The 25,202-nt window shown below is 36.1% G+C and overlaps 1 pseudogene; it reads right to left on the bottom strand.

Annotated features, from left to right (window-relative positions):
* Positions 1-6,546: 6,546 nt before the first annotated feature.
* The window catches only part of LOC122022994, a 29,198-nt pseudogene continuing 10,542 nt past the window's right edge, over positions 6,547-25,202 (bottom strand).

The raw sequence follows: 25,202 nt of genomic DNA, 5'->3' as shown, positions 1-25,202 counted from the left end.
CTCCTCGCCAGTTGCGACACTCTTCACCCATCCTTGCCACGACTCTTCACCCATCCTTGCCACGACTCTAAAGTTCCCTCTCCTCGTCGCGACTCTACCCCGCCGCAATGCTTAAGTGGTTCTATGTCTCAGAACAAACTCAGCCAGCGCCGCTCAACATGAGGACTTGTAATGGCTTCTTTTCTTCCCTAATGGTTTCTTTTCATTTGTTACCAACAACAATTCAGCCTATTAATGCAACTGTAATATAATAAAATTTAGATGATATGTTTTCTAGCGATTCTCCGAATCATTATATTCTTATATGTTTTTTTTTCCGTGCCTTGCATTTTAATCTCCTTCCAATATGATATGCTTTCATTTTTTTTACGGATCTTCAGATGGATTTGGAGTAAGATGAAGGGACTAAAGATCCCAAAGAAAGGTTATGAGTGCTTTGTCTCAAAATATGAATGCGTAACACGTGACCAAGGTCTCGCGACCACAAATACTCAAACAGAATAAGAGCAAGTGACCGATCCAACAATTTGGACAAAATTTATTGTTATAAGTGGAACACCTACAAAGTGGCTTTGAGAAAGATCACGATCCAACAATTTGCCATTACCAAAATAATATGATAAATACTGTGCAAAGCAATCAAGTCCAAATCCACTACCTATCGGAACACAAAATCAAATAAGCACAAAAAGAAAAATACTTCATACAAAGTACAATCTTTCCTATTTTTATCCGGCATATGATAGTATCTAGACGTCCAGCATAGCATACAAAATATATCACACATATATAACGATATATTCTTTTCAAAACCATATTTCTCTAAATTGTAACAAAATTTACATCTATTCTTTCTTCCTTAAATATCAATTGAATCATAGATGAAGCTAATGGCATGAGCGGACTTTTCCAGCTTTCCGTAGCTCGTGGAAGTTACTGAAGAAAAAATAGCACACTTTGGAAAGAATGAAAAGGCAAGTCTCAAAATCTACCAGTGATTCTTTCATATATTGAAGCTTCTTCTACTAACTGAAAAAAAAAAAATCAAATTAAAAACACATAATGTTAGAGCTTGAGAGAGGAGAAATAGGATAGATATACAGATAAATTAGGGGGGCGTTTGGTTCTTTATTAGGAATAGGAATCGGAATGGAATCATTGTATTGTGGAACGAGAATGGGTATGAGCATGGATACCACTCTTAAAAGTAATATTTGGTTAGTTGCATATTTTCTATCGGAATAAATCAAAATTTTCTTTTTTACCCTTAAAGAAAAATAAGAGAAAAAATTAGATATGAGAGAAAGATGAATGAGAGAGAAAGTATGATGAGAGAGAAAGTGTGATGAGAGAAAATGAGAAAAGAGAGTGTAATAGGAGAGAGCATGATGAAAGAAGATGAGAGCGAAAATATGATGTGAGAGAAAGTACGATGGGAGAGGATGAAAAGAGAGAAAATGTAATGAGAAAAAATGAGGAGAGAAAGTGATGAGAGAGATTGAGGAGAGAGAAAGTATGGTGAGAGATAAAGTATGATGAGAGAGAAAGTATGATGAAAAAAAGAGAACATTGAGTGTGATGTGAGAGATTGAGGAGAGAGAAAGTATGATGAGAGAGAAAGTGTGTTGAGGAAAAAAAGGAGGGAGTGTGACAAGAGAGATTGAGGAGAGAGAAAGTGTAATGAGAGCGAAAGTGTAATGAGGAAAAAAGAGAAAAGGGAGTGTGATGGGAGAAATTGAGGAGAGAGAAAGTATGATGAGAGAGAAAGTATGATGAGAAAAAAAGAAGGAAGAGAGTACGATGGAAGAGATTGAGGAGAGAGAAAGTATTATGAGAGAGAAAGTGTAATGAGAAAAAAAAGAAAAGAGAGTGTGATAAGAGAGAGAAAGTGTGTGATAAAATGATAAGAAAGAAAATATGATGAGAGAGAACAAGGAGAGAGAAGTGATATAAAAAAATAAATAAATAAATATATTTTGATATTTGATATTAAGGGAGAAAATTTTAGTTTTAGCTCAAGGGTATTTTTGGAATAAGGGAATATTTTGATTGATGAAAATAGGGTAATAGCTCATTGAAGAGGAGGTACATGGGAATGAGTTATTACCCAATTTCAAGGATTCATTCCATTATTTGCATTCATATTCCTATAATCCAAACATTAACAATGGCAATCAATAATTCTCATTCTTATTCCCCACTCCTATTCCCCTAAACCAAACGCCCCCTAGATCAGTGAAAAATATGCAACATGCAACATTTGATCATATCCAAAAGAATAATATTTAAATTTGAGCTCTATGGATAGACTTTGTGCCTCCCTTTCAAGTGGTAAAAGGTGATTCGCTCATCCGAGTATCCCCGTCAATTCGTCTTTAGGTCAACACGAATGAGGTAAATCATGAGTGACTACTAGCCATTAATGCAGATGATTAAGACATAAAGGAAGACATGCTCAGATGCGTCATGTTTCAAAAACAATACTAATGAAGATAATTACCTCTTAATGGAGGTGTATATACCTAAATAATAAAAAATGAATGACTTTACATATGAAGGGGATTTCATCCTAAGACATGTTAGAACCTACAATAATAAAGATTATTATTAATTTCAATTTCTCAATCAATCAACCACTATAATTTCATAAAATGAAACTTTGATAGTACCGACTATAGATGCTAAATTTTCTTCATATGTATCGTCATCATTGTTATGTTGATCATTTATAGTTGATCTGATAATTGACACATCATTATATTTATAAAATTTTATAAATTTAATTAATTTATAAATAAAATTATCATACAATTGCAGAATTAATAGACACACTCTTGCTGACAGTTGCATGTTTCATGTGACACACCGCAATGCCCGCATTCACGACATAGCCGGGACTTTGAGATTGATATCTCCTTTGATGATTTCAATCTTTTGCCACATCCCTTTATTCTTACTGAAGTCAGGATCAAGAATAACAGGGGTCCATCCATGAATTTCTTCCTTTGACTTTCATTATCACATATTCTACTAATGTTCATCTCTTGAATTTTTCTATAGATACAATCGAATTGTTCATCCAAGAATTTTATCTCCTCATCAGTCAAAGATGAATCATCAATTAATACTAAAGATTTATAGGATGACCTCAAGTGTCTTGACATCAAAACTCTTTTAGGATTATCGATGAAATTTTGTTCCACCAAAGCATATATTGCTCCAACCTTTGCAACTCATGTCCATCGTTTGAGTATATACTTATCAGGCAAATGAAACATTTGGATGATACGAAAAAAAAGTTAACATATGCCTGCATGAAATGCCGTCAAACTCAAATTTCCTATAGCTACAGGATATGTAGTCTCTTTGTTTGTCATGCATGAGGACCCTTGGTTTGGAGGAAAAATAACTTTGAAAATACATGACATGATAAATGACTAACTCAACTCCTATAGATACTTATTGCATATAATAACTATAACTTTCACTCATTTCATTTTGAAACTCCACCCATTTCTTTTTTGTATACAATTTAATCATTTGAATTTTCATTAGCCAGTTCGTCTTAATTTTGGGATGCTCATTTATATCAATATGGTTAACAACTAACTCATTATGCCTTTGGTGTCTTAGTGTTCTACTAAAGCAGATGATAAAATTCATCAATGAGTTCTATTTGAGATATATCTCTTGAAAAATGCATGTAAGCCTTCAGATCTTTGACCACTTGACATTCAATCACAAAATACATGGCTAAAATATGTTGACATCCACTTGTGTCGCAATTCATACATCAATAACAACCAATCATTTTTCTCTAAGTTAGCACACTTAATAACTTCTTTCCATGAATTCTCAAATTTATCAAGTGTTGTAGAATTTCCAATGACATTCTTTATGCTTTGATAGTAGTCACAGAATATCAAAGGCAATAATTTTTCTAGGAATTTGTTCATATGTGCCATAAACAATATTGATGCATTGTTTGAGGGAAAACTTGAGCAATGACTTTTGTCATAGCAGAATCTTGATCAGTGATGATCACATTTGGTGCACCTTTAGGCATTACTTGTATGAATTTATGAAGCAGTCAAATAAAAGACTCAATTTTCTCATCACTTATAAAGTCGCAATAAAAAATAATTGTTTGATGATAATGATTAACTTCTACAAATGGTGCAAAAATTAATCTATATTTGTTGGTGTTATATGTCATATCAAATATAACTACATTACTAAATACACTATAAGTTATCCTTGATACATGATCCGCCCAAAAACATTTACTAAATCGGTTATCTGAATCAATCCCGTAATCAAAGAAAAAAAGATGAATTCTTCTCTTTCTCAGATGAAAAAAACTCAGTCAGTGTTTCAACATCGATACCCTTTTGTTCACCTCTTAGCTCTTTCTCAAAGTTTCTAATATATCTTTTTGTGCAATCTACCCTCTAGGCCCTTCATACTCTATCTCCAATAATCACATTTGTTGACAAGTTAGCACATTGATATCTGAAAACTGTCGAGTCAATGCTTTCTTTGCTGCTGAAACATTATGATGTGAGCGTAGCAAATATACCTTTGAAAGAGTTGAGAGTGGATAATTATGACTCTCCATGAAGTTACTGACCATCCAATTAGGTCCAGTTTATTTCTTGATAAGTGAAATCTTTGACTGACAACCACTTCTAACTTCACCACGCTCTCTTTCATTTTTTTGCTGATCACCTTTTGTATGTTGATTCCGTTGATCATCTATATGACCTTCATTAAAACATGCAAACATTTTCCAGACAACTTCATTTGTCCTCTTTTTTTTCTTAGTATTATTTATTCTTGCGCTAAATCTGGCTTCTCGTGCATATTGGTTATAGAACGAAAATGTCTCACCTAGTGATACAAATTCCATCCTAGATTTTGGCTTTCGACCATCTGAAACTTGGGGAATATATAGCTGCCCCTCGCTGTCATGGCCTTCCATTGCTAGGGAATGTCAAATTTAGATGAAGTGAAGCTAAGTCAAAAGGCTTGATAGAGGATAACTACATGATTAATTAAGAAAATGAAATATAATCATCACAGATATTGGAAAAGAGATTGAACAAAAGAAAAGTTATAAAAAAAAAACCTAAAAGTGGGGGGAAATTTAACACTGGTACCCAAATGGTGCCACCCAACAAAGTTCTTTATTAGTTCTTGCTTAAAAAGTATGCAACTGTGCATGCTTCAAATCTGAACAGACAAATAAACTGCATAAAAATAGCTCTGTATAGAAGGAACAGATGATTACTAATATTCAAAGTCACTGAGAGATGTCAATCTTAATGGAGGCATCTATTATGTTATCATCTATTAGCATACAACAAAAACATTCACTACACAAATATGTCTTAATTTTTTATACAATTCAAAGTAGCTTTAAATATCCTACTATTTTTTGTACCACCAATACCCAAATCGCACCACGCCAACTTTGTTAATCCGTATCTTAAATGAATAGGAAAAAGATTAAATTAAACAAAAGACAAGTAACGCCCACAACAAACGTGACAAAGTTCATAACCATTAGGGAAGAAAAAAGTCATTACCGGTCCTAGTGTTGGGCGGCGCTAGCTGAGTTTGTTCCTGAGACATAGAACCACTTAAGCGTCGTGGCGAGGAAGAGTCACGGTGAGGAGAGGGGACTTTGGAGTCGCGGCGAGGATGGGTGAAGAGTCTCGATGACTGGCGTGGAGAGCGAACTTCAGAGTCTCGACAAGGATAGGCTCATCGAAAGGGGAAATGGAACTTGGAAGTGGGGGTGAGGTATCCAACGAGGAGTGGCAACGAGGATGGCATCAAAAAGTGGAGGTGAGGATTTCGTCAAAGAGAGGGAATAGATGAAAAGGAAATTTGGGTGGGGGAGGGTGAAGAAGGTAAAAAAAAAAACAAATAAAAAAAGATGACATGATTGTGTTACAGTACCAGACGCCTACAATTGCCAGTTGCACACACCATGGCGCTCAGAATAACTATATTGTGCCACTCAGGAAGGACTTGTTGGTCCATCAACATAGCACGAAGGATGGGCTGATTGAGCCAAATCATCTTACCGACATCGCAATACATGTAACTGCTCCCAAACAACAATACTTTTATTTTATCATCGAAATAATCTCAATCATCGATACAATGTGGCAAAAGTCGATTCACTCACCCCTAGCCCCCGCCAACCCGTCCCTAAGCTAACACGAAGGAGATAAATCACGGGTGACTATTAGCCATTAGTGCAGTGGCCAAGGCATGGAAGAAGGAATGCTCGGACATGTCGAGTTTCGACCCTATGACCTAATATAATAGTACCCCATGTATTAACCATCGCACCATCCCGAGAGAACCCTCAATCATCTATACAAGGACTTATAGAAAATGACCATAGTTTCTCGCTAAACAAAGTAGAATATCAATGTGACGTCACATAGTGATACAAAAGTCAAGAATACACGATACAAACTCGAATCAAAAGCAATGATTTCATGTCTAAACTGCTCTTCTAAGTGTGGGAGATTACCAATCGAAGAAACCAGGGCCAGCTTTTGAAAGTAACCTTTCCCTGCATCTTTTCCCATTGCCACCATGTTGTCAAGAGCATATAGTCCTCTTCTCGATGTCTCTAGTACTGATGGTTAACAAAATTATGGTCGATTAACAAGTAATAAAACAAATGAACTGATAGATCTTGAATTCCTAAAGTTACCCCTTTTCCCATCAGGCGAAGCAACCAAACATTGTAGAACACAATATCCGTCAACATCGCGATGAGCATAGCTAGCAATTGGCGTACGACAAGACCCATCAAGTGTCTCAAGCAATGCCCTTTTGCAAGCAACAGCTAACCAAGTATCATCGTGGTTCATTGAAGCTATGTAATTAGCCTAATTCACATACAAATGCATTGTATAAAGCATGTTCATAGGAAAGAAAAATCGCATCTCTGCTACTAATGGAGGTAAGCCGGTTACAAAATGTTGATTAAGCAAGATCAAGGGAAAGTTCTATTGATTACCATACGACTCGCCATTTTATCATCATACGACTCGCCATTTTATCATCATACGACTCGCCATTTTATCATCATTGCTTCTACAAGCAATTCCAATAGCACCTTGGGTAATTGCCGGAAGCATATCTTCAATAGAGAGTATCGTAGTGACCTTGTCAGTCATATTCAATCGTTTCAGTCTTGCCAATGCTAACAATGTTTCTTGAACTTCACCTTCATTGAGTTTTTTCAATTGGGTCTAGACATTCCCTCTGAAGTTAACTAGCTGCCATTTGTTTTAGCGAATGTGTAAATCTATGTGATCAATCACATACATGTTCTACCATCACACGAAGCCATAAAGAGACTCATGCATATTTACATGTATGTATTTTTGGATATATGTGAATGGAGAAGAGGTGGAAGAGACATGAAGCTCCATTGTGAATAAGATTTTAGTCCCACATTGGGACTTTCAAGGTATATTGATTCATATGTATTGATGATGTGAATAAATGTATGAGGAGAGACTCTCTCTCACGCATGAGTGTATAGGGGGAGTGCAAATCCAGGGCCCGGATTGCACTAAACAATGTTGACTTGTGTGCGAGCACGACCTACGCGCGTCGAATGTTGGACCAGTCGAGACAAAATTTATCCAAGTGAAATAACCAACATTTTGCTACATAAAATTTTTATTGTTTATTTAAGGGTGTAATAGATGCATTAAATTAAAGATTAATGCAAACGATTATTAACACTGCCCCATTGTTTTGAGCTCCTATATAAGGAGGTTGTGACCACAGGCAAAAGGTTACTACCTTGCCGACTCGTTGTACCAATATATATCATGAAGAGAACGACTAAGGAACTGTGGAAGTCCCTGCATATGAAGTACAAGATGAAGGATGCAGGGGCAAAGAAGTTCATCGTGAGCCGATTCTTGGACTACAAAATGGTTGACTCCAAGACAGTGATCAGCCAAGGCCAGGAGCTTCAGGTGATCTTGCACGAGAACCACTCAAAAGAGATGATTCTGAGTGAAACCTTACAGGTGACTACTATCATTCAGAAGCTGTCACCTGGCTGGAAGGACTTTAAGAACCACCTTAAGCATAAGAGGAATGAGATGAATGTGGAAAAACTCATTGTTAGACTTTGCATTGAAGAAGACAACAAGAGTTCAGAGAGAAAGTTGTTCTCTCAGGTTACTGTGAAAGTCAACGTGGTCAAGCACGGTCAAAACTCAAAACAAAAAACCCCAAGTCTTCCAAGATGGGACCCAGAGGAGGCATCAGCAAGAAGAAATTCTCTGGGAAATGCTTCAACTGTGACTGATTCAGTCACAAATCTTCATAATGCAGAAAGTCGAAGAAGAAGCAGGAGGCCAACCTGAACGAGGGATCAGAAATGGATGACCTATGTGTAGTGGTCTCAGAAATGAACCTGATCAGTTCAAACCCACGACAATGGTGGATCGATATTGGAGCCACCAGACATGTGTGCTACAACAAGGAGCTGCTTCACAACTTTGAAGAAGTCAATGGAGACAAACTGTTCATGGGGAAATTAGCAACCTTGGACATCATGAGCCAAGGAAAAGTGGTGCTGAAGATGACATCGGGCAAGGACCTTACTCTGAACAATGTGCTATATGTTCCGGAGATTCGAAAGAATATAGTGTCCGGATCACTGTTAAGCAAGCATAGCTTTCGCATTATTTTTGAGTCAGATAGAGTTGTACTGTCTAAGAATGGAATGTTTGTCGAAAGTGGCTATGTATCTGATGGGATGTTTAAGCTCAATGTAATGACCATTAGACCTAAGATAAATAAAAATGAAAGTTCTTCCACTTATTTGCTTGAGTCTTTATGTTTGTGGCATGGTAGACTAGGACATGTTAACTACAATATGTTGCGTAGATTAATAAATATACAAAGCATACTTACATTCCACCTTGACCTAAAACACAAGTGTGAGATTTGTGTTGAAGAAAAAATGATAAAGTCTTCCTTTTAACATATTGAAAGAAGCAACGAACCACTCGGGCTAATTCACACCAATGTATGCGACCTCAAAGGTACACCAACATGTGGTGGGAATAAATACTTCATCATTTTTGTAAATGATAATATAAAATACTATTATGTATATCTTCTCAAAAGTACGGATGAAGCTATAGAGAAATTTACACTTTATAAGAATGAGGTTGAAAATCAGCTTAATAGAAAGATTAAGGTGATTCGAAGTGACCGTAGCGGTGATTATATATCACTGTTCATCGAGTTGTGTGCTGAACATGGGATCAGACACGGAATTATAGCTCCTTATACTCCTCAGCAAAATGGGGTTGTTGAGTGCAAGAATCAAACTCTAAAGGAGATGATGAGTGATTTTATATTAAGCTCTAGACTGCCAGAGTTCATGTGGGGGGAAGTTGTGTTAACAGCTAATTATCTTTTAAATAACGTACCCTGAAAGAAAATAGATAAGAGCTCTTATGAGTTGTGGAATGAAAGACAGTCATCTTACAAATATTTATGAATATGGGGGTGTCTTGCCAAAGTTTTGGTGTCTGATCTGAAAAGGATTAAGATAAGAACAAAGACTGTTGATTGCATATTTATTGGATATGTACAGAACAACAGTGTGTATCAGTTTTTTATGTATGAGTCACAAATATCGAAGATATACAAGAAGTCGATAATAGAATCGAGAAATGCCTCATTCTTCGAGCATGTATTTTCGTATAAGACCTGAGAGGATGCTAACTTCTCGAAGCGGGCATATGAAACATAAGGTGAAGATGATGATAAGGAATCATTGGAGATTGAGCTTAGACGGAGCAAAAGAGCTCGGGTATAAAAATCCTATGGATCAGATTTTATCACTTACATGTTGAAAAGTGAGCCCCGAAGTTACTCAAAAGCTGTAGACTCTTCTAATAAACCTCACTGGAGAGAGGCAATTACATCTGAGATAGACTCTATCTTGTAAAATCACACTTGGGAACTTGTGGATCTTCCTCTTGGAAGTAAACCACTAGGTTGGAAGTGGATCTTCAAGAAGAAAATGAAATCAGATGGCACAATAGATAAGTATAAGGCCAGATTGGTAATCAAAGGATATCGACAACAAGAAGATCTTGATTACTTTGATACGTATTCTCCGGTGTCGAGAATAACTTCCATTAGAGTATTATTGGATATTGCCGCTCTATGGAATCTCGAAATACGTCAGTTGGATGTAAAGATAGCCTTTCTAAATGGAGATTTAAAAGAGAAAATCTACATAGAGCAACCGGAAGGGTTTTCTATGTCAGAACAGAAAAATAAGATTTGTAGATTTGTGAAGTCATTATATGGCTTGAAACAAGCACCAAAGCAGTGTCATGAAAAATTTGATAATGCCATAAAAGAATATGGATTCAAGATTAATGAATATGATAAATGTGTCTACATGAAATACATAGAATGACTACGTAATCTTGTGCATATATGTAAATGACATACTTATCATTGAGAGTAATGATAAGATAAACAAATCCACTAAAGATATGTTGAACTCAAGATTTGATATGAAAGACATGAGCATAACTGATGTGATTCTAGGAATCAAAATTCTTAGAATAATAGAAGGGCTTATTCTTAGTCAGTCTCATTATGTGGATAAGATTCTTGAGAAATTTACCAAGAGTGATACTGTGTTGGCACGAACGCTGATAGATACGAGTCAATATCTATCAAAAAATCGAGGTGAAAGTGTCTCTCAGATAGAGTACTTTCAAGTGATTAGAAGTCTAATATACCTGATGAGTTGTACACAACCAGACTTGGCTTACGCAGTAAGTAAACTAAGTAGATACACGAGTAATCCCGGTGTTGAGAACTGGAAAGGGATAACAAGAGTACTGAAGTACTTAAGGTATGCTCGTAAATATGAACTGCATTATATGAGATATCCTACTGTGATCAAAGGATACAACAATGTGAGTTGGATATCTGACATAAAAGAGTCTAAGTTTACGGGCGGATATGTATTCGCTCTTGGGACATAAAATACTCTAAGTCTACGGGTGGATATGTATTCACTCTTGGAGGTGCAGTCATATCTTGAAAATCTTCTAAACAAACGGTAATAACCAGATCCACAATAGAATTTGAGTTTGTATCTCTTGACAAATGTGGTGAAGAGGCTGAATGACTACGACAATTCTTAGAAGATATTTTGAGATGGTCAAAACTTGTACTAGCAATTTGCATACATTGCGATAGTCAATCAGCAATCGGTCAGGTACATAGCCATCTATATAATGGCAAATCTAGACATATATATCGTAAACATAATACCATTAGACAACTACTCTCAATGGGAGTTATCGTTGTTGACTATGTGAAGTCAAAAGATAACCTAGCATATCCGTTAACTAAGGGGTTAAACAGAGAGTTAGTTGCAAGCTCATCGCGAGGGATGAGTTTGGTGCCGATGAGAAATGTTGGTGTAAAGGAAATCCAACCTATGAAGACTAGATATCCCAAGAACTAGGTTCAAATGGACAACCTAATTGCACCGACAAAGTTACTCACTGTGAGGGAACGACCCAATAAATCAGTGAAGGATGGAGGTTAAGCATACAACTTTTTGTTGGTGCGGTTAACACTGACGGTCTAACTTAGGTTTTGATGAATGACAAAGTAGGTTAAGTTAGGTGTGTTGTGATCTAACACTTTGACTGAGTGTGCAGAAGAAATCCATCTAGGTCGACGGGTCGACCAGATAGTTAGTATGAAGTCCAGATAGGTCGACAACCGACCAGATAGCTGGCACGAAGCCCAGCTAGGTCGACGGACCAACCGAATAGCTGACATGAAGCCTAGCTTGGTTGCCCGGCCAACCGAATAGTTGGCACGAAGTCCAGACAGGTTGATGAGCTGATCGGATGTCTGGCAGGTAAGTTAAAGTAAGTCACTGGAGGGGAGTGACTTGGTGAGGACATGTTCCCAGTTAGGAAACTTAGGCGTCGATCCAACATAGAACTATTTCGGGAATCTAAGTTGAGATCGTGACTATATTCTGGTATAGGTGAGACGGAATCTAATTACTACTCTATTTTACTATAATTGTGCTAACACTTTATTTTGCAGGGTAGTATAATTTGTATTTGCCTAAGACTAACATTTTCTTGCAGGAAAAGGATTTGCTGAAAAATGGTTGTCCGGGCGCCCGGACCTAGTCCAGGCGCCTCGTAAGGCACCCGGAATGCAAAATTCTATCTCGACGTAAACGTGAAGCGTGCTAGTTGGCTGGGCCTAAGTCATAGTCCAGACGCCTGGAAGGGATTCGGGCGCCTGGAGCACTCCTATAAAAGAAGCCTTCCACCAAAGCTTTGGACAACAACTTCTACTATGATTGCTCTATTACGCACTGCTCCTGCAACGCCGCGAGGCTTCTCCAACAACCTACGATTTAATCTTCTGTTTCTGTTGTCGGTATTCTTTTAATAATTCTTGTACTCATTTTTGTACTCATTTTTGTAATCATTTTTGTGAGTTATTAGTGATTGCCCAACGAAAGCACTCGACGAGTGCGGGCCTTCGAGTATGAGTCGACGAAGGCTCCGAACCAAGTAAAATTGGTTGTATTAGCATTGTCTTTATTTCCGCTGCATACTCGAATCGGTTTTTGAATTCTTAATGATCACTATTCACCCCCCCTCTCTAGCGAACTCTACGATCCAACAAGTGATATGAGAGCAAGTACCGCTCTGATTTGGTGCAATAATCAATCAGGCAAAGGGGTTGAAAGTTTTTTTCTTTTCTCATTTTTTGATTTTAAGTTTTTCGAAATAATCCAGATTGGTATCACTACCTCTTTGGATTTTTTTTTTGTAGCAATTCAAACTGAACTAGTGCAACACTAATTCAATCTTAATTTTTTTTTGTTTTTCTCCCACACTGCTAAATCCAAGACTAAGTCTTGGGATTCTCTTCTTTATTTTTTGTGTGTGCAAGAATTATGGCCCAAATCGAGGGATTCAGTACTATTCGTCCTCCCCTGTTCAACGGTGACGACTTCCTGTACTGGAAGAAGCGAATGAAGATCTATCTAAAGACCAACTTCAACCAATGGTTCAGCGTCACCAGAGGATACAAGACTCCTGTTGACAACTCCATAAATTCATTAGACCCTGAACAGTGGAATTCAGAGATGAAGAAGAAAGCCCAAACAGACTTCAAAGCCCTCAACACACTACAATGTGGGCTAACAAAGGATGAGCTGAACAGAGTAGGGTCACATGAAAATGCGAAAGAACTATGGGACAAGCTCATCGAACTACACAAAGGAACCAGCGACGCTAAGGTAACTAAACGTGATCTTTATTTAAATAAATTATTTAATATAAAAATGCAGGAAGGAGAATCGACAAATCAACTCCACGCGAGGAAAAAGGATATCCTCAACAGGCTTCACACCATCGGCCACCAAATGGAGAACTACAATTTAATAAGGTACGCCCTAAACACGTTTCCTTGAAATACATTGTGGGCATCCATCGTGGAGGCCTACAAGATTTCGAAGAATCTTTCAAAATTAAAATTAGATGAATTATTTTGTGAACTTGAGCTACACGAACAAATTAACGCCAGAACCAAGAAAGGTGTTGCTCTTTTTGCAAGTTCTTCCAAAGAAAAGTCAAGAACCAAACCTAAATTTGAAAGTAAGTCTGACCAAGACTCAGAAGACGAAGAACACCTGATGAACTTGGTAAGGAAAGTGTTCACCAGGAGAAAGAAAAACTTCAGTAGAAAAGACCTACAGAAGATCAACTCCACTACCGAACCAAAGAATGTGACCTGCTTCGGATGCAATAAGAAGGGTCACTACAAGAACGAGTTCCCGAAGATGGAAAACGACAAAACTAAGGCACCCAAAAAGAAGGCACTCAAAGCAACATGGGACAAATCATCTTCAGATGAATCGGATGCCAAAGATCAGAAGCATTGAAGCCATCTCGCACTGATGGCACGCGAATCAGAATCGGAAGATAAATCGGAGGGCGGGTCCGAACCCGAATCAAGTCATGAGTTCGTACTTGTTTTCAAAGGTTTTGATGAGGTATATTTTAATTTAAGCAAGAAGTTTTTTAAAGTAATTGCATGCTTAAATAGAAAATTAATCGAACATGAAAATCAAAATAAAATGCTCCTTGAGGAAAACCAACACCTTAAGGAACAAATTGAAAAATCCAATCCAAATCAAGTTGTAAAACTTGAGGAGGAAAATTCAATGCTAAAAATTAAAATTAACAAACTTAAAAGTTTGTTAAAATATTTCACAACTAGATCTAATATTCAATAATCAAAAAGGAGTATACAACAAATTTGGGCTTGGATACAAGTCCAGCTCGACAAATAAATCATTTATGTTACTTGTAACTCAAAACAAAACACAAACTAAAGCTTGGGTTTCAAAAGTGTGTCTAACCACGCAAGTATGAATTAATCAATATTATATACCTAAAAATAAAGTATATTATGTAAAATCAAATAACCCAATTCAGAATCGTAACTATAAAACTAAATCAACTAAACCAAAATCAAAAAATAGAAATAACTACAAAACCAAATCAAACCAAACTATCATCAAGTTCATTATAATTATAAAAGTAATCGACATAAACCCAGAACTAAAATTTAATCCAGATCAATAATTCAGGGAGAGGCTCCAAACTAGTTGACACCTCCAAAATAACCTACCCAACAGGGTAATTAGGATTAGTTTAAGAAGGGACAAAGTTTAACTTGACCTACGATATTGATGAAGTTTTGGATGATAGTAGGTTAGGGAAGCTCAGTCTATGCATGTCCAGGAAGATATGGCTTCGACCTGGTGCATTTGACTGAGTGGAACTAACTGAAGCTACCCCTTACGAATCCTAACTAGTTAGACCAAGGTTTTGTATTAAGTTCAGTGGATAGGACTATTTGGAAAATCTTGAAGGCATAGTTACTCTAATGATGTCCATGTGACTCACCATAGCCCAGAAGTTTATCCAAAGAATATCTGTTTATTGACCCCAAAGCCAAACTTGAATCTAACACAAAGTTAAACCAAATCCTGAAATTAAACTTAACTCATCTTACAAAATTAAAGGATTCCCTAATTGAAAACATAGATCGGGGTGCCACGACTAAGGACATAATTTAAATTAAAATTAACTTTAAATTAAATTAAATCAAAATTAAACTAAATTAAAATTAATTTAAATTATAATTAAATTAAATTAAATTAAATTAAATTAAAATTTAAATTAAATTAAAATTAAAATTAAAATTTAAATTAAATTTAAATTTTAAATAAATTCCAATTAAAATTAAAATTAAAATTAAAATTAAAATTAAAATTTAATTCAAATTAAACTAAATTGAAATTAAATTAAAATTAAAATTAAAATTAAATTTAAAATTAAATTTAAATTCAAATTTAAATTAATATTAAATTAAATTAAATTAAAATTAAACTAAATTAAAATTAAAATTAAATTTAAATTAAATTAAATTAAGTCAAACTAAATCACATTAAATTTAGCTTAAAATTAAATTAATAATTCAATTTCAAATTATTTTAATTTAAAATTATTTTAACTCACAAATTATTTTAAAAAATTATTTTAGGTTAAAAATTTTTATAACTTAAAAATTATTTTAAAAATTATTTTAACTTAAAAATTATTTTAAAAAATTATTTAAGCTTAAAAATTATTTTAACTTAAAAATTATTTTAACTTAAAAGTTATTTTACCTTAAAAATTTTTCTAAAAACTATTTTAACTTAAAAATTATTTTAAAAAATTATGTTAACTTAAAAATTATTATAGCTTAAAAATTACTTTAACTTAAAAATTATTTTAAATTATTTTTAAAAAATTATTTAACTTAAAAATTATTTTAAAAATTTATTTTAATTTAAAAATTATTTTAAATTATTTTAAAAAATTATTTTAACTTGAAAATTATTTTAAATTATTTTAAAAAATTATTTTAACTTAGAAATTATTTTAAAATTTTAGTTTAGCTTAAAAATTATTTTAAACACAATCATGTGGCAATGTATATATTATTTTAAAAATTATAAACACAACCACACAGTTAATAAACAGCCCACATGGCTGTAACATAACACAGCGGAAGTCACAAAATAACGAACGTGAACCCAACAAAACAACTAACTGCGAGTCGGTCCAGCTTGACACGATAACATCAAACCAAATACAAGAAACACAAAGCTGAATTCCATACAAAGATACATATACATGAATGAGTCCAAAACCAATAAAGCGGACGGAAGCAATAACGGAAGAAGAAATCGCTCGATGCAACATGGGACTGGCGGACAGGATCTCCAAGCGACTCCATAAATCCTTTACCTGCTACCTGGCGAAATAAACCAGTTCATGTGGTGGTGAGTGTTGGGACTCAACGGGTAATAGACAGATAGTGCATGAACATAATAAAGAACTAGAGATACAAAGGTATATAGTCTCGTGCGAAAAATAGCAGATACTACAATGATATCATGTAAATGTCCATACCTGAAACCATATCCTAAGGTAGTAATAAAAGGTCAGGAGTAGTAAGGATTTACTACAGTACTGCTCATAACTATAAGGGTATCATGTGAGGTATATACATATTATCAATAAGTAAACCAGTGTCTAAACACATACCATAGGTATATAACTCAACATATGTAAGCATATCTATCATATGGATATACTAAAACCATAACATAAGTAAGCAACAGCAGCATAAGTATAATAACAACATCGTATGCACAGATGGTCACCCCACCCACCTCTTTGCACCACGATCCCTGTATGGTCGAGAGGCCAGATCGATGACAACTGTACCACTCAAAGGTCGCCACTACTCTCGAGTGACCGAGTGGGCAGGTGCTGAGTAGTTATCTAGCTACAAAATGAAGGGGGTCCCTGCTGCTCGCAACTCCAGCTACCACTACCCATGAGTGGTCGAGTGCGGCACGACAAGACAAACGATATCTCCTCCAGCTACCACTACCTATGAGTGGTCGAGTGTGCGGCGCGGCTCGACAACTCACTCACCCACAAGAAAGACATGGTCGCCTGCATGCATGTAATGACATGATGTGCAAGATGCAGCAATCATAACATATATAAATAGAAATCAGGTATGTTACATGAAGCCAGCATGCTCAATAAAAAACATGAGTAAACAACAATCACAACAGGTAAACATAGTATCTAGTATCTGCTATATATATATGGATAACAACAAGATACTGTATAGATATGAATTTGATTATCACAAAGATCAAGTGGATAAGTATCAAGCACAGGAAAAATATGAGTGGAGTCAAGATAAATACAGCAACTATCCAAATATCGTTCATGCACTAAAGTTAAAGTACTAAATAGAAACAAAGCGGAAGTACCCGCCTTTATACGTAGATCGTGTCAACCATCTTCAACAAGTCCAAAAGATCACATCCAACTCGAATCCTACAAATACAGGAGAAGAGACAAAACTAAGGATCCATAATTAATATATCGACTATTAATCAATTTAAACTGATCCAAACTCTTCACATGTTTCACTTTAATCCAAGAAAGACATAAACTAACAATCCACTTATCCAATCAAGTTTAATTCCATCGACTACTAAGCATCATGAATCAAGCATGCATAACTCATCCACATGATCCTAATATCGGTCATGCAACAAACTAAATCAATCAATCACTAAATAACCATCATGAATCAACTCCAAAACTTACCCAAACTCAAGTGGGTTGCTGGTAGCTCACCATCGAAGAGTGATTTTAGGTCAGAAAGATGGCCGGAGCCATGGATCGCCCATGAACAGCGACATCCGGAGTTACCATGGTTGATCCATAACTACAAACATTCCAAAACAAATCACAATCCTCAATCCACATCAACTACAATCCAAGAAGAATCCCTAAATCCAAACTCCCCAATCGTTACCTTGTTTATGCCAGAGGTTCACTATTATGGTGTCAATCCGACCAGAAGACAGGGCGGCGATAGCACTAGGGCCAACCGATAGCAGAGAAGATTGGCCGACCGATAGCAATAACCGTGCTTCTAGTTGCTGCTATGGTTGGCAGCACTAGATTGCTTGACGAAGGGGTGGCGCAACATGAACGATGACCAAGTGGCACTGGCTCGATCGAGTGGTAGTGTCGAACAGAGATTCGGCGTGATCGGATGGCGGTGGATCGACGACTAGAGCTCTGCCGGAAAAGTGGGATCGAGTGCTTGGCTCCCGACGAGTGCTTAGTGTCCATGGCTAGGGCTGGGAAGAGTTGGCAGCCGAATCAGGGTTCAGGTGGTCAACGTCGATCGGAGCGGAAGGAAGAGATCTAGGGCACGGGGTAGCGACAATGATGCGACCATAGTGAGGGAGAAGGGAGAGGAGGCGGTAAATGACGATGTCTTGTTTGTTGTCGGAGAGGGCTGGTGACGACGAGTCGCACGGTATTGAGCGGCAGCGCAAGGAGTTGAGGGGGTCGGTGCAAGGGTGAAGGAGAAAGGGAGAAAGCTTCGGCCAATAATTTGGCACGGTAACTTATACTTAGGTTAAATAAATCAAACCCCAAGTTCATATTTCAATCAATTCCCAACTAAAATGGGTATTCCGAATAAGCTTTCTCTAAGCTTAACAGTTTTATCCCCTTAAACGGTTCATACAAACTCCGTTTAAATACAAAATAATTTCTAAAAAATCTAATAAGATTATTTCTCCAATAACACTTATTATTTAATTTTACCGTATCTTACACCGAGCGCCCCGCCTCGCTCTGCTCCAGGCGCCCAGACCCTGTCCGGGTGCCCGAATCGCCCTATATAAGGGGCGGCAGGGGTGCCCCCAATAGATGCACTTTCTTTTTCTCTTTTGCAAAGGCCTTCACCAGGCTTTAACACAGAAGAAATCAAATTTTAAAATTTTCTTTTCTTCCTCCGGTTATTATGCTGCTATGGAACAACTGAGGTCATCAGTTCTATTATTTCTAGTAACGATGCCTCAGTAAATTCTATTTCCCTTCCTAAGTTTTAACTTATTTTGTTTTAGTATTTTAAGCTTAATTTAGTTTTCTTTGATAAATTAGGAAACGTTCTAGACTTGGTGCTGGGCCCTCTACCGCTAGTATTGACCCTAGATTTCCTACTGAGATGCTTAGGATTAGGTTTGCTAGTACTATCTACAGTCCTATATGGACCAGGTGTTTAGATAGATAATTCTTTATGCGTTCATGCATTCCTGCTATAGAAGTCATCGACTACTACAACTTGCATCATCCGGTTTATTGTACCAGTTCAGTTAACATAGGTTTATGTGATGAACTATACAATAACTTAGTTAGAGTAGATGACGTTATATACACCACTAGGGTAGCAGGTATTGATATCATGCTATCCCCTGCTGTCATCCGTACATTTCTAGGTTTACGTCCATCTGCATGCACTTTTCAATGTTATCCCCCTAGGGATTCACCATTTGGTGATCCTTATTCACACATCACACTTGATACGATTTACTCGTATTTTTTTAGGGAAGAGTGAGTACCTACAGTTTCCCTATTCAGGTCAGTCTCCCTTAGAGTTTAGGACTATGCCCTTTATAGAGTTTTAGTCTCTTGAATTTTGTTGTTGACCACTCGGGACATCACGATGATGCATCATTTTCACTCATTCTTACTATATGTCCTATGTCATAGATTAGAGATAGATATTAGTGTTGGTTGCTACTCAGAAAGCCTAGAGGTTCCACTGTACAAAAATTTTGTACAAAGGTCTGAACCTTTTCCTAGCTACCATGTGTTCTTTTAAATTAAATTTTGGATCGCCTGCGGAACTTAACACGTTTGATCCAAAACTTAATCTATTTGTTCTTTTAGGTTTTGACTTGGATCTCCCGCGGAACTTAACACGTTCGACCCAAATCACCTTAAGTTATTAATTCCATTAAATATTAATTTCCATAATTGGTTCCCAGTACTGACGTGGCGAGGCACATGGCCTTCTTGGATATGGGAGCAACCACCACCGACTAGACAAAACCTTTTATGGAAATCTAATATTTAATTTCCTAAAATAACTTTAGGTTAACCGAAAAGAACAATCAAATCACAAGGAAAAATAAAAACAAAAGAACACAACTTCGAAAAACATATTCGAAATACTAGAATCGTAAGCCTCTTGTATTTGGTATTATTTCCAAAAATAACTAGTATGATGCGGAAAGAAAAAATACTAGTTATACCTTTTAGAAAGACCTCTTGATCTTCTACCGTATTCCTCTTCTAACCTCGGACGTTGTGTGGGCAACGATCTTCCGAGATGAGAATCCACCAAAGCACCTTCTTCTCCTTTCTTCAAGTTTCGGCCAAGCACAATGCTTCCAAAAGATGAAGATCTTTTTCCACCAACCAAGCTCCAAGGGATACAAGCTTTCTCTCCTTCTTCTTCTTCTTCTCCAAGTAGTATCCGGCCACCACAAGAGCTCCAAGCAAATAGAGAAGGTTCGGCCACCACCAAGAGGAAGAGAGGAAGAGAGGTTGGCCGGCCACAACACCAAGGAAAAGAGGGAGAGAAATAATAGAGATTGTTCACCTGAAGCCTTCTCTACCCCCTCTTTTATAATCCTTGGTCTTGGCAAATAAGGAAATTTAATTAAAAACTTCCTTAATTCTTTTTCCATGAAAAAGAAAAAATTTATTTAATTAAAAATAATTTTCCTTTTCTCAATTTACATGGCCGGCCACTAGTTAAACAAGGAGAGTTTTAATTAAAACTTCCTAATTTGTCTCGAAATTTATAAAATTTCTTCAATAATTTAATCCCTTCATGATTGGTTTATAAAAAGGAAATTTAATAAATTAAAATCTTTCTTTTAAACATGTGGATAAAAAGAAAGTTATCTCTAAAAATTAAAATCTCTTTTAATCTACAAATAAGGAAAGATATCAAATCTTTTCTCAATCTTTTGTAGAAACTAATAAAAGAGAATTATTAATTTTTAAACTTTCTTTTAAATCATGAACATGGTTAAAAAGAAAGTTTTCTTAAAATTTAAAATCCTCCTTTAATCAACAAATAAGGAAAGATTTCAAATTTTAAACTCTCTTTTAAACATGTAGATGATTTACAAATAAGAAAAGTTTTTACCAAAAATTAAAACCATCCTTTTAAACTACAAATAAGGAAAGAGATTAATCTCTTCTCTTAATCTTTTGTAGAAAGCTATAAAAGAAAATTTTTAATTTTTAAACTCTCTTTTAAAATCATGATATCCACATAAGAAAAAATCCTTTTTAATATTCTAGTGGCCGGCCACCTAAGCTTGGGACCCAAGCTTTGGCCGGCCACCTACATGGCTCATCCACTTGGTCTTGGCCGGCCCTAGCTTGGCCGGCCCTAGCTTGGGTTCCAAGCTAGCTTGGCCGGCCCCATTGGATGGGTAAGAAGGTGGGTATGCGGTGGGTATAAATCTCTATATACTAGAGGCTACGATAGGGACCGAGAGGAGGAATTGGTTTTGGTCTCCCGATGAAATTAAGCATCCCGTGCTCGCCCCGAACACACAACTTAATTTCATCAATAATAATTCATTCCACTAAAGAACTATTATTGAATTACCACCAATCCCAAATTACATTTTGGGCTCCTTCTTATTATGAGCGTGTTAGTCTCCCTGTGTTTAAGATATCGAATGTCCACTAATTAAGTGAGTTACTGACAACTCATTTAATTAATATCTAAGTCCAAGAGTAGTACCACTCAACCTTATTATCATGTCGGACTAAGTCCACCTGCAGGGTTTAACATGACAATCCTTATGAGCTCCTCTTGAGGACATTATCAACCTAGTATCTCTAGGACACAGTTTCCTTCTATAATCAACAACACACACTATAAGTGATACCATTTCCCAACTTATCGGGTTTATTGATTTATCGAACTAAATCTCACCCATTGATAAATTAAAGAAATAAATATCAAATATATGTGCTTGTTATTATATTAGGATTAAGAGCACACACTTCCATAAAAACTGAGGTCTTTATTCTTTTATAAAGTCAGTATAAAAGGAACGACCTCAAATGGTCCTACTCAATACACTCTAAGTGTACTAGTGTAATTATATAGTTAAGATAAACTAATACCTAATTACACTACGACCTTCCAATGGTTTGTTCCTTTCCATCTTGGTCGTGAGCTACTGTTTATAATTTATAAGGAACCGATAACATGATCTTCTGTATGTGACACCACACACCATGTTATCTACAATATAAATTAATTGAGCAACTACATTTATCATAAATGTAGACATTTGACCAATGCGATTCTTATTTCTAGATTAATGTTTATACCAAAAGCTAGGCTTTTAGTATACACTCTAACAATCTCCCACTTATACTAAAAGACTAAGCTGCCATATCTGCTGCCATACATCTGATTCCCAACCCTTCAACATGCCCATCAAAAGCTCTTGCCTTAAGGACCTTAGTGAAAAGATCTATAGGTCATCACCTGATGCAATCTAGGCAGCAACAACTTCTCCTCATTTATACGATTTCTCGTATTGGGTGGTACTTGCGCTCTATTGTGTTTACTTGCCTTATAGACTTATGGTTTCTTCGAGTTTGATACTGCACCAACATTATTACATTAAATTGTAACAATCTTTGGACAAATCAGAAATCATATCTAAGTCTATCTTGAGGTTATTGAGTCATTCAGCTTTTATGGCTACCTCAGAGGCTTTCCATATACTAAGCTTCTATGGTGGAGTCCAGAAAAACACCTATGCTTATCACTCTTCCATAGTTATGACTATACCTCCTAAAGTAATCACAAAACCCCGAGGTTGACTTATTATTATCCCTATCCGATTGGAAGCCAAAATCCATGCAACCCACTAGGACCAAATTAACTGCCTTGTAAGCTAGCATATAATCTCTAGCGCCTCTAAGGTACTTTAATATATGCTTTACTGCAGTCCAATGTCCTTGTCAAGGGTTACTTTGATATCTGCTAACTATGCCCTTGGCAAAACAAATTTCAGATCTCGTGCATAGCATACATTAGGTTGTCTAACTGCCGAAGCATAAAGAACTGCCTACATGTCCTCAATCTCCTTTAATGTCATCGGAGACATCTCTTTAGATAAAGACACTCCATGCTTAAAAGGTAAGAAACCTTTTGAAGAGTTTTGCATGCTTAAAACGAGCAAGGATTTTTCCGATGTATCAAGCTTGGAATAAATATATTTTTTCTTGTGATCCCTTATTACTTTGATCTTAAAAATATATACATTCTCCCAAGTCCTTTATATCGAATTATTTGGACAACCATACCCCTACTTCTGACAACATTTTGATATTGTTTCCAACTACCAAAAATGTTATCTACATATAGTACAAGAAATACCACCACGTTTCCATCACATCTTTTGTATACACAAAACTTTATCCGTTTACTCAATAAATCCATAGGTGTGGATTACTTTGATAAACTGGATGTTCCAAGACCTTGAAGCTTTGTATCAGTCCATAAACTGATTGAGCTTGCACACAAGATGCTCTTAGCACTTTGCAATGAACCCTTCTGGTTGCTTTATATGGACGCTTTCTTCAAGACTTCCATTAAGGAATGCTGTCTTGACATCCACTTGCCAAATAGATAAAAGAATCTGGATAGACTTAAGCATGGCTACCAGTGAAAAAGGTTTCCTTTTTCATCAAGCCTTGCTTTGAAGGTTTCTACCTTCCTGTTTATCTCTCTTTTTCTATTATAGACCTTTTACACCCAAAGGCTTTTACACCACTTGGTGGTTCTACAAGCTTCCAGATTTTATTAGAATACATATATTCTAATTCTATTATTCATTACTCTTTGCCAAGATGCTTCATATTTATCTTGGAGTACTTCGTCATATGTCCGGAGATCAGGTTCATGTCCTTCAGGGATCGAGTTCAAAAACTCTCCCAAAACATGAATCTTTTAAGGTTGCTTAACAACCCTCCCACTACGACAAGGCATTTTCTGCAATTGTGTATCATTTGTGATACGTGTTGCAGTTTTCTTGTGGTATCTCATCTTGTACAGTTGGTACTAGATTAGACATGTCTTTTATTATTTTCTTAAGAACAAATTTACTTATGAGCACGTGGTTCATTATATAGTCCTTTTCTAAAAATCAGTCATTGATGTTATCAATGACCTTCTGATTTTTAAGACTATAAACCTACTTTTGTTTATCTAGGATAACTTACAAACAAGTGAACTCCTATCCAACTTATCATTATCTCTCTTTAACATATATGCTGGATTACCTGAATCCGAATATGCTTCAAAATAGGCTTACGCCTATTCAGCAATTCTATATGAGTAGAGAGTTATGACTTGGAAGGCACTATGTTCACTTTCATTTTCAGAGTTTATCCTTAAAACAAATTTGGTAATTTTCTTAATAACTCATCATCTATCTAATTATTCCATAAGAGTTCTTTTCCTTCTTTCTACTACACCATTCTGTTGGGGTGTACCAGATGCAGTTAGTTAGGATTGAAATCCAACTTCTGATAAGTGACTCCTAAAATCTCTCAAGAGGTACTTGCCACTACGATCTTCCATAGTGACTTTGTACTTTATTCCTCCGCATCAACCTTGTACTCTTTGAACTAATCAAAGTACTTAGTCTTGCGGTACATTAAGTAAATTTATTTGTATCTTGAATAGTTGTCTATAAATTAGACAAAATATTCAATACTACCTCTTGTCTGGATAGTCATAGGATCACACAAATCAGAATGAACCGATTTCAACATATCTTTGACTCCATACCCCTTGGACTTAAAAGCTTCTTGGTTATTTTCCTTCCAAGTAAGACTCGCAGGTTGGAAAGATTTCCACTACCAATGAACCCAAAAGTTCATCAGCTACCAATGAATCCTACTCAAGTATAACCTAGCTTTAGATGCCAAAGATATAATTGGTTCATTTCCGAAGGTTGCTTTCTCTTAAAATTAGAAGATGTGTTACTAATTTCCATTTGTTGCATCGTGGGAGTTATTGGATTATAAATTGTCAACCATCATACCGAATAGATA

The sequence above is a fragment of the Zingiber officinale genome, chromosome 9B (genome assembly GCF_018446385.1).
Source record: "Zingiber officinale cultivar Zhangliang chromosome 9B, Zo_v1.1, whole genome shotgun sequence".
In the NCBI taxonomy this organism is placed as follows: domain Eukaryota; kingdom Viridiplantae; phylum Streptophyta; class Magnoliopsida; order Zingiberales; family Zingiberaceae; genus Zingiber; species Zingiber officinale.
This window is presented reverse-complemented; position numbering and strand designations above follow the sequence as displayed.